At 34.6% G+C, this 4,483-nt stretch overlaps 1 pseudogene; it reads right to left on the reverse strand.

Moving 5' to 3' along the window:
* Positions 1 to 4,483, reverse strand: part of LOC107700262 (glutamyl-tRNA(Gln) amidotransferase subunit B, mitochondrial-like) — a 21,806-nt pseudogene that overhangs the window by 14,017 nt on the left and 3,306 nt on the right.

Genomic DNA, 4,483 nt, shown 5'->3' on the forward strand with positions numbered 1-4,483 from the left:
ATGCAGAGCACTAATTCCGAGTATGGGTCACCATACTTGGCCACATGTCACGTCACTTTCACTTTCACTTTCATAACACAGGCTTCTGCGGGAGCCTTCGTGATCATCAGGCAAAAATTTCCTGGACGTCTTTCCGGTTACGCTTTCATGCTACCCTGACTGGTCTACCGTATCTGGGTCGCCGACCTTCAAATTGACTGTAGACCAGCATGCCATCCACTGCTATAGGAACCCTCTGCTGAGTGATCTGGTAGCCTGCCTGCAAACACACACCAAACTGTTACACAACTAAACCATTTTAATTGCTAGTTTATCTAGACCTAAACAGATCTATTACACATCTGTGCCTGACCAAGGGTTCCCAAACAGCAGCAGAGTGCTAGGAGAGCCAAATAAAAAATATGTGACCCTGGAGCACAAAACCAGTCATAAGGGTCAATTTTGTGAAATTGAGATTTATACATCATCTATGATTTTTGGCATAAAAGAAAAATCGATAATTTTGACCCATATAATGTATTGTTGGCTATTGCTAAAAGTATACCCCAGCGACTTAAGACTGCTTTTGCGCTCCAGGGTCACATATCGTAAAAATAGGTGTGCAAAGAGGGGGAACATTTTCGGTAAATTCTGGAAACATTACAGAAATTTTGGAACCTTTCCAGGACTTTTTGGAAACTTTCTGAACTTTTTGGAAAGCTTCTGGAAATTTACAGGAAATGTTCTACCCCTTTGCAACTCTATGTAAAAATCTAATCAAATTTAGAGATACATTTTTTTTTTTACAGATTTTGACATGATCAACATTCTGCATTTAAAATACTAGTCAGAACTTGTATTATTCAATCACACTTATTTTATTCTATTGACAGCCATGATTTTATTTTTCATTTCAGGTTTATGCATCTACTAATACAGAGTTACAGAAAATACAGTCATTATAGAACTTAACAGAAATTAAATATTTTATTTCTATTATATATTTTGTACTTTTATTCAGCAAGGATGCATTCAATTGATCAAAAGTGACAGTAAAACCTTTTATGTAGTTGCCGAAAATGTCTATTTCAAATAAATGCTGTTCTTTTGAACTTTATATTAATCCTTGGGGGAAAAAAATGTATCACGGTTTCCACAAAAATATTACGCAGCACAACTGGAGTAATGGCTGCTGCCAATTCAGCTTTGCCCAATAACTTACATGTTAAAATACATTAAAACAGAAAACAGTTATTTTACAAAATTACTGTTTTACTTGTATTTTTGATCAAATAAACATGGAAGCTTGTTTCCGCCACTGAATTAAAATAAGAAAGGTAATTGCGACTTTTTATCTCACAATTCAGTTTGTTTTTCTTGCAATTGCGAATTTACATCTTGCAATAGCCTAACTTGCAATTGCGAGTTTACATCTCACAATTTAGAGAAAAGTCAGAATTGCAATTTTAAAAAAAGTAAAAATTGCAAGAAAAAAAGTCAAAATCGTGAGTTTATATCTGGCAATTCTGACTTTATTTCTCGCAATTCGGAGATAAAAAGTCGCAATTACCTTTTTTTATTTTTTATTCCATAGCAGAAACTAACTTGCAATTGTGTTTACATTTCACAATTTAGAGAAAAGAAGTCAGAATTCCAATTTTTAAAATAAGTCAAAAATTACCTTTTTTATTTTTTATTCCATAGCAGAAACTAACTTGCAATTGTGAGTTTACATTTCACAATTTAGAGAAAAGAAGTCAGAATTCCAATTTTTAAAATAAGTAAAAAATTACCTTTTTTATTTTTTATTCCGCAGCAGAAACAGGCTTCCATAATAAAAAGCATAAGAGACTTCCAAAACATTACAAAATATATATTTGCTTTAAAAACTGTGTATTTATAATATTTTTGCACAGTATAAATTGGGTTTTACATGGTAAAATATATTTGGCTTTTGCATTTTAGGGAATCATCATTTTTGGATGTCTGTAGCATCAAAGACACTGCTGTGCTTTGGCTTAGACCTCAATCTGACTTGAAAATTAAGTAAATGGCCTTAAAATATAATTAATGCATAATCACAGAAGTCTTCTGTGTCATCAGTCATCAGAATCTCATCTGGTGTTTGACAGGGTTGGTAGTGTTGAAAGGCCAGGGTTAAGGTTATGACAAAATGAAAACGCATACAGATACTTGTGATCTGGCAACATTTCCAACCTCTTTCGGTTTCACCGCAAAGCAAAACAGAGCACTGTAACTGTTGCTATGGCAACTCCGTGACCAAAAGCCACTGGAAATTTATCATGGTTACTGGCATGCAAAAGAGTAAAGGAAAGAAAAAAGCAATTAGCCATTACCATCTGTGTGTTGTACCTGATCAACTAACTCATCCTGGACACAAAAAACAAACAAACATAAGCAGTGAAGAAATTAAATTAGCGCTAATGAAGAGTGACAGATTCCCTCCTCCACTTCAATGCCAAATCAGACTGTTGTCCGAATCAGTCCTTGCTCACCTTTGATTATTTTGGCTTAAAATTGGTTTTGCAATCTGTTTGGTAATACAGTATATGTTATATCACAATAGACAAAATACAGGAAAAGAGGATGACATGACTGCACAAATCATTCTTCCTGCAGTTCAAATACAAGCATTAATTAGAATGCTTTTGTCTTTCTGATATTTTGTGTCAGAATTAAAATGACATTCCCACTTCATCTAATAATACTTTTTAATTATGAGTTAATCTCACATGCTGTATCAAAATCAGTCGGTAAAAGGACTTTAGCCAAACAATTGTTGAAAAAAACCCAATAGAGCACAACAGGTGGGTTCCAGAAGGGGAAAAAAATCTCATTTATTTTCTCCAAAGAAAATTTTATTTTTAATGATGATATCATATAAATCTTTCAGGAAAAAGTACACTGAGCTCTGGTGTTGTTAAGAGAAAGCATATGCTTCTGTAGAAACTACACGTCAGTGTGAATTCAACTACATTTTAAGAAAATCTACATGTACTACATTACCCACGCTGCTCAAAAGAGATCGACCAATAGGAAAAGCCATTGTTACCATGGAAGCAGGAAATGTAGCCCCCCATAAAACATCTCTCTATGTTCAAAATCAACTCATTCACTTATATATACTGAATATTATAGACTAGCTAATTGTCCTGAAGTCGATGGATTTTTGGTTAACGGCCTGAAATAAGGTCTGTGGTTTACACAAGTTCAAGATATTTTCACCTTTTATTCTACGACCTAAAATCCTTCAGTAATACTCGCATGTGGCTAAATGGGACATTAAACGTCATCACACTAAACAGTTAGACTCATTTACTCAATAACGCGCTTGTGTTTATAATCACACTCTTGCAAACTATTCGAACTCAAACTTTCAGGGAACTTTTTTAAATGAAGACAGACAGCGTCGTCTTAACGGTGGTGACGTTCAAGTCATGCAACCATAGTTTGTTTATAGCTCATATGTTTAGCTTTTCACTTTTGCAGACCGTATTCAGGCTTCAAATAAAAGATGTATTCATTTGTGAAGATTATCATGACGAACAAAACGTGCAAGAATCATAAACCTTTGTTGGTCACGGAGCTTATTCTCTGCAATAATCCAAATTTTTTTTTTGGTTTGATACTAAATTCTGGGTCGGCCTACAAAAATCCGTCATGACTGCAGTGCTCTATTGTTGTCACTGATTTATTAAATTATTCACAATTTCCACAATTAAAACGTACACACTTCTACCTGTGTGTGATGTCCTTTTTTTTGCTTTAAATGAAATGTTGCAGTGTTGTGATTCATCTCAGAGCTGGCTGAATTGGCTTAGAAATCTTGAATTAGCTTAAAAATGTTTATATTAATTAAAAAAAAAAATGTCTGCAACCAAGGCCACTGAGAAAGTGGACAGGCATTGCTGAGAACTAATGAACTAGTGATGAATTGAGCGATGCATCACAAAGTGCGATTTATTCTTATTTCTTTATTTATTTTCTAAACGCTCTCAGGATAATATTTGCAGGAGGTGGGTTGAATACCAAAGCTGAAACATCGCTCGGACCAGTCCTTGAATGTTTTATGCTTTTAAGAGCTGACACTGTTATTCATCCACATTAGTGGCAGCTATTCTGTTTCCTGCCTGTTCAGCACGGATTGCCATCACTTCTTCATTAAAGCTCAGGAAAAGAGAGAGATGCACTGGATATATGTGCATCTATGTCTCTTTGACAAACGATGGATCCATAAAGCAGCTGATCAAAAATAACATCCACATAGAGCTGGAAGCGTATGAAAGATGTTCTCGTCCATTGCATTTGCGTCATCAGCACTTCTATACACGAAGATAAAACTAAGAAACGCTGACAAATTCATTAAGCACCTATATACACTACCGTTCAAAAGTTTGGGATCAGAACGATTTTTAATGTTTTTTAAAGAAGTCTCTTATGCTCATCAAGGCTGCATTCATTTGATCAAAAATACAGAAAAAAA

Source organism: Sinocyclocheilus anshuiensis, unplaced genomic scaffold (assembly GCF_001515605.1).
Source record: "Sinocyclocheilus anshuiensis isolate Anshui unplaced genomic scaffold, SAMN03320099.WGS_v1.1 scaffold326, whole genome shotgun sequence".
NCBI lineage: Eukaryota > Metazoa > Chordata > Actinopteri > Cypriniformes > Cyprinidae > Sinocyclocheilus > Sinocyclocheilus anshuiensis.